This window comes from Orycteropus afer, unplaced genomic scaffold (genome assembly GCF_000298275.1).
Source record: "Orycteropus afer afer isolate SDZICR_OR568_19922 unplaced genomic scaffold, OryAfe1.0 scaffold00044, whole genome shotgun sequence".
Taxonomy (NCBI): Eukaryota; Metazoa; Chordata; class Mammalia; order Tubulidentata; family Orycteropodidae; genus Orycteropus; species Orycteropus afer.
In genome coordinates this window covers 7,040,561-7,053,870 of record NW_006921631.1, presented here as the reverse complement: position 1 = coordinate 7,053,870, position 13,310 = coordinate 7,040,561, and positions in this window count along the sequence as shown.

Here is a 13,310-nt window from a genome sequence, read left to right as displayed (position 1 = left end):
CATAATAACACCTTAACCCAACATCTCCAACAATTACAAAAAAGCAGTCAAAAAAAAAAAAAAAGCCTACAGTCACCACAAGAAAAGAAAAGAAATAATAAAGATTTGATCAGGAATAAATGAAACAGAAAATAAAAAGATATTTGAGAAAAATCAACAAAACTAGAAGTTGGTTCTTTGAAAAGATTAATAAAATCAACAAAACAGTGGCAAACTTAACAAAGGAAAAGAAGGAGAAGATGCAAATAACACAAATAAGAAATGAAAGGAATGATGTCACAACAGAATCAACAGGAATAAAAAGAATAATATCAGGATATTGTGAACAAATTTGAAAACCTAAAATAAATGGACAGATTTCTAGAAACATACTACTTATCTAAACTAACACAGACTAAGGTAGAAAATTTGAGTAGACCCATAGCAAAAGAAGAAATTGAACAGGTCATCAAAAAATTACCAACTAAAAAAAGTCATGGCCCACATGGTTTCACTGGAAAATTCTGCCAGCAATTCAGAGAAGAGATGACACCAATCCTACTTAAACTATTCCAGAGCATACAAAAAGATGGAATCCTCCCAAATTCAATTCATGAAACAAGCATAACCCTGATACCAAAACCAGGCATAGACACCAGTAAAAAAGAAAACTACAAACCAATATCCTTCATCAATATAGATGCAAAAATCCTCATCAAAATCCTAGCCAACAGAACCCAACAACATATCAAAACAATAATACATCATGACCAAGTGGGATTCATACCAGATATGCAAGGATGGTTCAACATTAGAAAAGCAATCAATATAATCCATCACATTAAGTAAAATAAAGGAAAAGAATAACATGATGATATCAATAGATGCAGAAAAGGCATTTGATAAAATCCAACATCCATTCCTGCTAAAAACTCTCTGCAAAATAGGAATAGAAGGGCAATTGCTCAACATAATAAAGGGCACATATGCAAAACCAACAGCCAACATTATTCTCAATGCAGAGAGACTGAAACCATTCCCCTTGCAAACAGGAACTGGATGAGGATGCACTCTGTCACCACTTCTATTCAACATTGTATTGGAAGTCCTAGCCAGAGCAACAAGGCAAGAAAGGGAAATCAAAGGCATCCATATTGGTAAGGAAGGAGTAAAACTATCCCTATTTGTTGATGGTATGATCCTATATATAGAACACTCAAGAAATTCAGCAAGCAAACTACTGGAACTTATTGAAAGATTTAGCGTAGTGGCAGGATACAAGATCAACATACAGAAATCAGTTGGACTCCTCTACACTTGCAAAGAGGTCTCTGGAAAGGAATAAAGAAATCAATACCATTTACAATAATGTCTAAGGCACTTGACTGCTAACCAGAGGGCTGGCAGTTCAAACCCACCAGCCACTCCTCGGAAGGAAGATGGGGCAATCTACTTCCGTAATGATATTGCCTCGGAAACCCAAGAAGGGGTTGCTATGAGTCAGTCTGACTTGACAGCACATAACAACAACCAAAAAGATAAGATACTATAAAACACTACAAATCACTACTTCAAGAAACTATAAAAGATCTATACAAATGGAAGAATAAATCATGTTCATGGACAGAAAAATTGAATATTGTGAAAATGTCAATACTACTCAAAGCAATCCATACATTCAGTGCAATCCTGATCCAGATTCCATCAACATTCTTTAAAGACATGGAAAAACCAGTCACTAATTCTATAGAAAAAGGAAGGAGACCTCAGATAAACAAAGCACTACTGAAGAAGAAGAATCAAGTAGGAGGTCTCACAGTCCCAGATCTCAAAACCTACTACACAGCCACAGTTGTCCAAACAGCCTAGTGTTCGTACAAAGACAGAAACATAGACCAGTAGGACAGAACTGAGAATCCAGAAATAGATCCATCGACCTATGGTCAGCTGATCTTTGACAAAGGCCTGAAATCTATTAAATGGGAAAGAGATAGTCTCTTTCACAAATGGTACTGGCAAAACTGGATATCCATTTGCAGAAAAATTAAACAAGATCCACACCTCACACCATACACAAAAATTAACTCCAGATGTATCAAAGACTTAAATATGAAACCTAAAACTAATCAGTATATTGACAGAGAACTTCCAGAAATGCAAGCTGTATTCAGAAGAGGACATGAAATGAAGGATATCATTGCTGATGTCAGACAGATCTTCGCTGAAAGCAGAGAATATCAGAAAGATGTTTACTTGTGTTTTATTGACTATGCAAAAGCATTTGATTATGTGAGTCATCACAAATTATGGATGACATTGAGAAGAATGGGAATTCCAGAACACTTAATTGTATTCATGAGGAACCTGTCCATAGACCAGGAGGCTGTCATTCAAACAGAACAAGGGGGTACTGCATGGTTTAAAATCAAGAAGAGAGTGTGTCAGGGTTGCATTCTTTCACCATACTTATTCAATCTGTATGCTGAGGAAATAATCCAAGAAGCTGGACTTCTTGAGGATGAACATGGCATCAGGATTGGAGGAAGACTCAATAACAACCTGAGATACACAGATGACTTGGTGCACTTACTGATGAAGACTGAAGACTACATACAGTCTACAGTATGGATTACAACTCAATATAAAGAAAACAAAAATCCTTACAACTGGACAAACACTCATGGAAGCAGCAGTCAAGATATCAAGATATCAGACAAAGTATAGCATTGGGCAAGTCTGCTGCAAAAGACCTCCTTCAAGTGCTGAAGAGCAAAGATGTCTGTCTCCTTGAAGACTAATGTGCACCTAACCTAAGCCATGATATTTTCAATCACCTCATATGCATGTGAAAACTGAACAGTGAATAAGGAAGACCAAAGAAAAGTTGATGCTTTTGAGTTGTGATGTTGGCAAAGAATACTGAAAGTACCACGGACTGCCAAAAGAACTAGAAATTTGTCCCGGAAGAAGTGCAGCCAGAATGTTCTTGTAAGCGAGAATGGCCAGATTTTGTCTGACTTAATTTGGTCATGTTGTCAGAAGAGACCATTCCCTGGAGAAGGATATCATTGTTGGTAAAGTGGAGGGTCAGTGAAAAAGGGGAAACCCTTCAACAAAATGGGTTGACACAATGGCTGCAACGATGGGCTCAGGTATAGAGGATTGTGAGGCTGGCACAGGGCCAGTCAGTGTTATGTTCTGTTGTACATAGGGTCTCTATGAGTCAGAGATGACTCCACAGCATCTAACAACAACAACAAAACTATAAAATTCATCAAAGCAAAATTCAGGGAAAATTTATGGGCTCTAATTTTTGGCACAAATAGACTATCAAGCATAACCCAAGATGCACAAATAGCAGTGGATAAAATAGATGATTGGGGCTTTCTAAAAATTGAATTCTTAGGTGCAACAGAAGACTTCTCCAAAAGAATAAAAAGAGAACCTACAGAATGGGAAAAAAATATTTGGCAATGATATAGCAGACAAAGGACTTATCTTTAAAATTTATAGAATACTCCAACACCTCAACAACAAAAAGACAAACAATTCGATTAAAAATATAGGCAGAAGACATGAATAGACACTTCACCAAAGAAGGTATTCAGGCAGCCAACAACCACATCAAGAAATGTTCAAGATCATTAACCATTAGAGATGTAAATCCAAACAAGCATGAGATAGCATCTCACCCCACCATTAATAGCAAAGTTCGAGAAGACAGAAAATAACAAATGCTAGTAAGGATGTGGGGAGATTGGGACCTATTCCTTAAAAAGTTGGAAATAGAAATACCATTTGATTCAACAGTCCCATTAGTAGGTACATATACTAAAGAAGTGAGAGGCAGGACATGAACAGATGTATGCACACCCATGTTAATTGCAGCACTATTCACAACAGCAAAGAGATGGAAATAACCTAAGTGCCCATCAATCAAGGAATGGATAAACAAACTGTGGTATATATGCACAATGGAATTCTGTGCAAGCCTAAAGAATAATGCAGAATCTGCAAAACAACGTATAACGTGGATGAACTTGGAGGACACATTATGCTGAGAGAAATAAGTCAATCACAGAAGGACAAATATTGTATTAGTCCACTATTGTAAAAAGTCAAGGGAAGGTTTATACATGGAATGAAATTTTCTTTGTTGGTTACCAGGGATGGGTAAATTCCTGGAGGCTAAATTTCTAGATAGATTGAAAAAATATATAGAGAGAGAAACCTAAGATTATCAGCAGTTACCAGGGGTAGGAGGGAGGGGGAAAGGAGAAGCTCTTGTTTGCGGGGAAGAAAAAAAGAAGAAAAAAGAAAATCACTGAAGAATATAGATCACTCTTAAATCAGAAAACAGCATTTCAGACCATCATTATAATAAAACAATATAATCATTTCTTTAGTTTGATGTTTTTACTCATGTTATGCAAACTGCCATCAGGTCACACATCCCAGGAGCATGGGTATTCACGCTCAGTGAATTCTTTTGCTGTCTCCATGAGGTCACAGATGAACAAAACCCTTCAGGTGGTGTAGAGACAGATAATATAACTATCTCTACCCAACCAACAATTGCAGCCAAAATTTCATTATCCTAAGTTGGCATCCTAGACAGAAAGCTTCCTACCCACTTCTCCCTTCTCCTGCACTTGACAGAATGGGATGTTGGTGAAATTTATGCCTACCTAGGCCTTCCCCATTGTAGTGCAATGAATTACTTAATATGGCTCTTCTAGCTGTGGTCCTTGTGACTCCCCCTAGATGACTGGGTGGAACTGTGTAAACGTGAGGTCCTTGTGGCCCACCAAGGGGATTGGATAGCTTATTATTTGTGTAAATAGGTACATGGCACCCTTGTTGATGGTGGGACCATGAAAATAACGTGTATGGAATCCTAACATGGGGATTGGTCAGTTTTGCCATTCACTAGACTTAAAATGAGCCATCCCAGAGGCAGAAAGTGAGGAGAGGGGGGTTGAATCTCATTACCATTAAAAGAGAAGAATCAGGAGTGGAGCATGTTCTTGGATACAAGATCCCTGTGCTGAATCTTCTTGGCAGAGAGACAGTGGCAGCAGAACCCAGAGACTGGCATGAGACAGAATGATAGGCTTTCTGGACCACAGAGCAAGAAAGCTGAGTGTCTTCAGGCAGGAGTATTGCTGGCAGAGTGGGCTGCCTCTTTGGGTACCTATCAGCAAGGCTAAAAGCTTTGTAACACTGGCCTGAGCAGGACAGAGGCCAAGGCCAAAGGGAAGCATGCCTGTGCACAGCGGGGAAGAAGCTGTCCTGATTGAAGAACTGTATTCTGACTTGTTTTCTGATCCTAAATTGTGACCTGTTACTTCCCTAATAAACCCCATAGTTGTGAGTATTGTCTGTGAGTGCTGTGTGGCCATTGTAATAAATTATCAAACCCAGCAGAGAGAACTGTGGGAGGGACAGTTGATGTCAGAAATGGCAAAGGGTTAGAGGGTGGCAGCTTATCAATCTCCACCTCAAAGAAATCAGCCTTGGGCTGTTGATGTTCTAGATCCTCCTTCCCCTTTATGAAATTAGAGGATATCAGAAGACTTCACCTACATGATTTTTGCACCAATATTCCATTTCTGGTATCATGGACTTTTCAACCAGTCCCTGATGATTCATGTCTCTATGAATGATCATGTGCATGTACACACATGCACACATATGTATAAACATTTTGCCATTGGCCCAGGTGATTACCAAGGCTATGGTCACCTCTAGTACTGGTTTCCTGATTAATAGTTGTTTACCCCAGACTTCACCTTGTAAATCTCAAGAATTTTCCCTGGTTCTTCTCTGTTGCTTCAGGAGGCAGAGAGTTTCTGAACAGCCTGGACCTCACCTTTCCAACATCACTTCCAGACAGGATTCAAGGACGATGGCTGTGTCCTAAAGGTGTCTTAATTCTCATCCTGCAGGTACCTCTAATTTGTTCCAGCATTCTGTTTTCTCTTTCTTGAAAATCTTTCTTTTTTTTTTTTTCCCCATGTGTCTTTCTCATCTTACTCTTTCATTCGCATTTTTCCGTTAAACCAAGTTAGGAGAGGAACTCTGCTATTTATTGTTGACCTTATCCTGTGTTTTTTTAAGGTATGCTAAAGGATTTTTCCCCACCCCACTACTAGGTTTAAAATTAATTTTAAAAGAGAACACAATTTCTGAGGCTGTCCTTCCTTGAAGGACATTTTTTTATTATTATTATTCCTCTGCAGAGTGTGTTCTGGGGATTGGTCTACAGAAAAAAAAATCTTTCTGGGCCTCTGATTTGTTTTATTCCTGGAGTTGGTTTGGGGGATGAGTGACCTGGTGACACAGCTAACTGAAGGAAGCCTCCTCTCTCTGTGTTCATTCAATTTACAACATAATGAGGGTTAGTAATGAATATCCTGAACTCCAGTAACCCTCTCTACACTAAACATCTTTTGCCTCAGGTCAACCCTATTCACCTTGGTGGTTACTTTTAGACAGTGTCTAGCATCTTGCTCTGAGCTGTAGTGCAAGTATGTATCACTTAACATCTCACAATATACATTCTGTGCAATAAGACTTTACGCAATTTAGATGTTTTGTGAACACCATATTATATATATAATCTGTTGTTAAATCCCTGTAAAGTATATTATATTAAAATTTTAGGGGAGCCCAACCCTTCCCGTGAGATAATCTTTAAGCCTTACACCAAAAATATCCTCTGAAGTCTTAAGATCAAACTATAGTTTAGTTTAACTAGTAAAAATTATCTGCCTTGAGCATTATCCTCTTTTAAGAACTATCCATGTGTTTGCTTTATGTGGGATCAAGTTACAACAGCAAATTGAAAGATTAGATAGGAATCTTAGGGGGCAGTGAGTTTATGTTAATTATGAAGGAACAATCTAGAAAAGGAAGGTAAGAATGGTTGCACAACTCAAAGAATGTATTCAATGTCCCTAAATTGTGTATGTAGAAACTGTTGAGTTGGTATATCTTCAACAACAACAACAAAATAAATAAAATGCAAAGAAAAAAAATACCAAAAGAACAAATAAGTTTAATGGCGGGGGGCGGGGGGACCACCTTCAATCAGCTAGAATATATTTATATTAGTTTCTTGGGCTACTGTAACACATGGCCACAAATTTGGTGGCTCAAAACAACAGAATTTTATTCTGTTACAGTTTTAGAGGCCAGAAATCTGAAATCAGGGTGTACACTTCCTCAGAAGGTTCTAGGGTGGATTGTTCCTTGCCTCTTTCAGCTCCTGGTGTCTCCAGTCATCCTTGGCTTTTGGCTGCATAGCTGCAATCTCTGCCTCTATCTTCATATGCCCCTCTCTTTCTCCTTCTCAAATCTCCCTCTGCCTTTTTCTTGTAAGGACACTTATCGTTGATTTAGGGCTTACACAGAAAATCCAAGATAATTTTATCTTGAGATCCTTAATTTAAATACATTCACAAAGACACTTTTCCCAAATAAGGTCACATTCACAAGTTCCAGGATGTGAATATGTCTTTTGAGGGATGTAATGGAGTGCTAAGGAGCTCTGGTGGTATAATGGTTAAGGCATTTGGCTGTTAACCAAAAAGTCAGTAGTTCAAAACCACCAGCCACTCAGTGGAAGAAAGATGGAGCAGTCTTCTTCCATAAAGATTTACAGTTTTAGAAACCTAATGTTGTTATTGTTATGCGCCATTGAGTCAGACCGCACTCATAGCGACCCCTCCTTGGGTTTCCGAGGCAATATCACTGCGGAAGTAGATTGCCCCATCCTCCTTCTGCGGAATGGCTGGTGGGTTTGAACATCAGCCTTCTGATTAGCAGTCAAGTGCCTTAGGCACTATGCTACCAGAGCCTCTGGAAACCCAGTAGGGGTCACTATGAGTTGGAATTGACTTGATGGCAGTGAGGTTTTTTTTTTTTTTTTAATGGAGTGCCAGAAGAACAGATAAATCTGTCTTAGAAGAAGTATAGCTAAAATGTCCCTTAGAAGGTAGGATGGCGAGACTTTGTCTCATGTACTTTGAGCATGTTATCAGAAGGGAGCAGTCCCAGGAGAAAGAAGACTTTATCCTTGGTAAAATAGAGAGTCAGCAAAAAAAGAGGAACATCCTCAATGAGATGGATTGACATAGATAACTTGTAATTGTAAATTATGTCTCTGTCTCCTTGAAACGTCTGTATTTTAAGGATATTTTTCAAAGGCTTTTGAACCATCTCTTTTGAAATTTAGTTAAGGAAGATCACAACCCTATCTCCTTATTTCCTTGAAGGAGATTAGCATAACTTCAGGTATTCAGCCATAAAGATATTAGAAAATCAATAATTTTATCTTGAAAACATGAATGTAATGGGTTTTATCCATTTAGCTATATAAAGGATTGCAATGGCATAACCATCTTCATGATTATGTGCTTTATTAGAGAAGTAACAGATTCCTTTCTGTCTTTCCAATCTCTTTAGTGGATTTCCTGTGATGTGTCACATTCTGTGTAATACTTATTTAATAATAAAACTCTTCTTTCTCTTCTATCCTTGTAAGGACATTTTCTGGCCTAGGAGTAGATTTTTTTTTTCTTTTTAATTTTTATTGTGATTTGGGTGAAAGTTTACAGAGCAATTTCATTTTCTATACAGCAGTTCATATACATTTTGTCTCATGACATTGACTGCAATTTCCCACAGTGTTACAGCTCTCCTGCCATTTCCTCCCCATAGTTACCTCTTCCCTGTGTCCTTTCCTCCCATGCAGTCCTGCCCCCTGAGCTGTCTCCCTGTGCAGACACTGCCCTTCTGTTCTTCTATGATTGATTTCTCCAAAGAAATGTATCTACCTAATGTAAACGTTCAGCCCCAATGTCGGATTTTATTTGGCTGGAAGTCACAGGAGTGAGTTCAATTCCAGACCTGAAGGGTACCTAGAGGCTTTAGTCTCTGGGGTTCCATCAGGCTCTATCAGATCAACAAAACTGGTCTTTTTTTTTTTTAATAATTTTAAGTTTTTTCCACATGGTTCTCCCACTCTATCCAGGATCTCATACACCGATTTCCCTCTGAGTGGTTGACACTTGTAACAAGGCACCATCTAGTTCTTCTGGTCTCATGGCCATATAGGCTGAGGATCTCATGGTGTACCAGTCCCTTGGATTAATTGTTTCCATGAATCTTTAGTTTTCTTCATTCTTCTTTGTTCTGGACTAGGAAAGACCCATTGTTACAACTAGATGGTCCTTTGCAAGCTTTTAAGATCCCAGTCGCTACTTGCCAAAGTAGGATGTGGAACAATGTTTTTGGGTAGTATGTTATGCCAATTGAACTTGATGCCCCCTGGGACCATGAGTCCAAGCCAACAGGTCCAACTACTTGCTCCCTCCGGGTAGCTGGCTGTGGCCAAGAAGTGACTATAACTTTATCCCTAGTCAGTTCTACTATATACCTAGAATTTTTTTTTTCCTTCCGTATGTTCCTCTTTATTATTTGGTTTTCTTTTGTTTTAGTTTTGGTTGTTGTTGTTGTTTTGTTTTTTATTGTGATTTGGGTAAAAATTTACAGAGCAAATTCATTTGCCATACAGGAGTTCACATACACTTTGTCTCATGACATTGACCACAATTTACCCCAATGCAACAGCTCCCATCCCACTTCCTCCCCATAGTTACCTCTTCCCTGTGTCCATCCCTCCATGCACTCTTGCCCCCTGAGCTGTCTCCCTGTGCATAAACAGCCCTTCTTTCTCCTATGATTGTTCTCTCCAAGGTGTGTATCTACCTCAGGTACACGTTCAACTCATATGCCTGCCTTTTGTTTGGCTGGAAGCCACAGGTGTGGGTTCAATTCCAGACCTGAAGGGCAGCTAGGGGCCATAGTCTCAGTGGTTCCACCAGACTCTATCAGACCAACAAACCTGGTTCCCCCTACACACACTTTTTTTTTTTTTTCCAAATGATTTTGAGTTTTATTCTACATTGTTCTCCCTCTCTATCGAGAATCTCCTACATAGATCCCTCTCTGAGTGGTTGACAGTGGTAGCCAGGCACCATCTGGTTCTTCCGGTCTCATAGTCGTATAGGCTGCAGATCATATGGCGTACCAGTCACTTATACCAAGAAATTCTTATAGAACATACAAATATGCTTGTAGAAACATTGTCTGCCAACCCTATATAAAGTCATGGGCACACTCCACATACCCCACCCCACCCGGCTAGACATGCCTGATCGTTCAGCCTGTCCACCCATCTATCCACCCATAGATCAATGTTTGCCATCACTGACAATGCAGTACTGTGTGTGCAAAAGGGTTCATTTTGGTTGTCTGTACCTCCCATGTACCTCTCTCTGTCTTCCTCTTCCTCAATGCCACTGTGTTGATCACTCACATTTGGTGTTATTCAGTTTCCATGTTTGTTCTTTTTCTGTTGATATTCCTATTGTTGATTTCTAATTTTATAGGATTGTGATCTCTGAAGATGCTTTGCAGTATTTCAATGTTTTTAAATTTATGAAGGCTTGCTTTATGGCCTAACATATAGTCTATCATGGAGAATGTTCCATGTGCACTGGAAAAGAATATATAATATACTGTTGTTAGGTAAAGTGTTCTGTAGCTGTCCATAAGGTCAAGTCAGTGGATTGTATTGTATGGTTCCTCTGCGTCTTTTTTTAGTTTCTTTCCAGTTGTTCTATCCTTGATTGAAAGTGGTGCATTAAAGTCTCCTAGTATTACCATGAGGAGCTCTGGTAGCATAGTGCCTAAGGTACTTGACTCTAACCAGAAGGCTGGCAGTTCAAACACACCAGGCACTCCTCAGAAGGAAGGTTAGTCAATCTACTTCCGTAGTGATACCACCTCAGAAACCCAAGGAGGGGTTGCTATGAGTCAAGTCTGATTTGATGGCACATAACAACAACAACAGTGTTACCTTGGAGTCATCTATTTGTCTCTTCAAGTCTAATTTATGTATTTTGGGGCTCTTTCTTTGGGTCCATAGGTATTTATTACGGTTATGTCCTCTTGTTCAATTGATCCTTTAATCATTATATAATGTGCTTCCTTGTCTCTTATGGTGGTTTTTGTCTTAAAGTCATCTTGTTCAGAAATTAATATAGCCATTCCTGCTCTTTTATGGTTGTAATTTGCTTGATATACCTTTTTCCAACCTTTAATTTTTATTCTATTTTTGTCTTTGTCTCTAAAGTGTGTCTCTTGTAGACAGCATATTGATAGGTTATGTTTTCTTATCCAGTCTGCATCTCTCTGTCTCTTGAGTGGTACATTAAATCCATTGACATTCAGTATAATTATTGACAAGTATGAGTTTGTTGCTATCATTTTGTTATGTGATTTTTCATGGTGGTGGTGATTTCTTTGGTCTATACAATTTTCCGTACCGAGCTCATTTTGTTTGTGAATAATGTTATCATTTCCTTCATTGTTATTGTTTTAGTATTTGCTAAATATTTGTGCTTGTCCTCTTTTTTGGGAGCTTTCATGGTGTGCTGCCTAAGGCATTTGACTGCTAACCAGAAGGGTGGTTCAAACCCACCAGCCACTCCTCAGAAGGAAGATTGGGCAATCTACTTCCGTAGAGATACTGCCTTGGAAACCCAAGGAGGGGTCACTATGAATCAGAAATGACTCCACAGCAATGAGTTTTGTTTGTTTGTTTGTTTTTTCTTTTTGGTTCCCTTTTTTATTGTGATGTGAAGATTTATCATTTTTCTTTGAGGTTACCCTGTGATTTATAATTTTCTCCCTGAGTTTAGAACAGTCTATTCTATCTTACAATTCTCCTGACTTCTTCACCATTTAGAAGTTCTGTAACTACACTACTTTTTCCTCTCTTTTGTTTGTAGATGTCCTCATTTGTCAATTGATGGCTCTGGTTCCCTGTTTAAAATCTTGTAAGCTTATTTTACTTTGGATACTTCCATAATTGGGCTGGATTCAGGGTTATGTCATCATGTGTGTTAATGGTCTGTTGTTGTTTGCTGCTGTTGCTTCTCTGTAAGGTTGGTCTGGTTTTAACAAATTCCCTTAGTTTTTGCTTACCTGGAAATCTCCCAATTTCACTATCATATTTGAGGGACAATTTTGCTAGGTATATAATTCTTGGTTGGAAATGTTTTTCTTTCAGGGTTTTATATATACCATGCCATTGCCTTCTCGCCTGCATGGTTTCTGCTGAGAAATTTTAGCTTCATCTTATTGGTTGCCCTTTGTAGGTAACTTTTCATTTTTCCTGTGCTGCTTTCATGATTCTTTCTTTGTCTTTGGTTTTGGTGAGTTTGATGATGATATGTTTTCGTGATTTCCTTTTATGGTTTATATCCTGTTTGGGGTTCATTGGACTCTTGAATGGATATATTCTCGTCTTTCATCATATCAGGGAAATTCTCTTCCAACAAATCTTCCAAATTGACTCTTTTGTTTCAGTCAGTATCTGCTCTCATCTTGAAAGCAGTTATATATATATAGTATTATGTATATATTTTTATATAATATAATATATTATATATATTTTATTATATAGCATATATATTATTTAATATATAAAAAATATATTAAACAATAGTAATAAACTTTACTAAGTAACTGATGAGGAAAAGGTATTTCTACTTTTCATTGCTTAGCTTTTTAACTTGTATTTCCTATCTTCCCAGTTAGAATATTGTATAGTTTCCTTAAGGCAAAGATTTACTCTATAAATTCAAACTCTAAGCATTCAGATTAATCAAAGTTTGCTTGGATCTTTGTGTTGTTGATTTTTTTGTGTATGAAGGAGCTCAAAAGAACTAGGTGCTTGGTCTAAGGAGACGCTCCTGACAAAGACGCAGGCCAGACTCCATGTTTGCTGTTTTCTGTGTATTTTGAGTTGACTTTCAAAAGTCATCTAGCCTACATAGTCAGGAAACCTGTGAGCTCTCCTCCTCCCCCTTCTCCTCACAGCATGTTCCCAGAAAAGATGTTTACTCAGGCTGGCCTCCAAAATATTCATAGATTAAGAGATTTTAACAGACCCAAACTTTATAATTAATAACACAATGCTTATGCGATCTTAGAATTGTCTAGTGTCTGTTACAGCATGATTTTATAAAAGCCAACCAATCATAATTTTTTCCTTGTAAATTCCTCGATTTTCTATACTTAAAGTCTGAAAAAATTTCCTCTTGCTAGTGTACTTTTGTGAATCCTCATGAAGTGCTGCCCAAACTAGATTGTACTATTCCTTCAATAAAACTCTTTGCTTTAATATTAACAGTAATCCCAGTTTGCCTTTTGATGTGTCTTGATGTCAGGATCAGGGATCCAAGGTAATTTGCCTG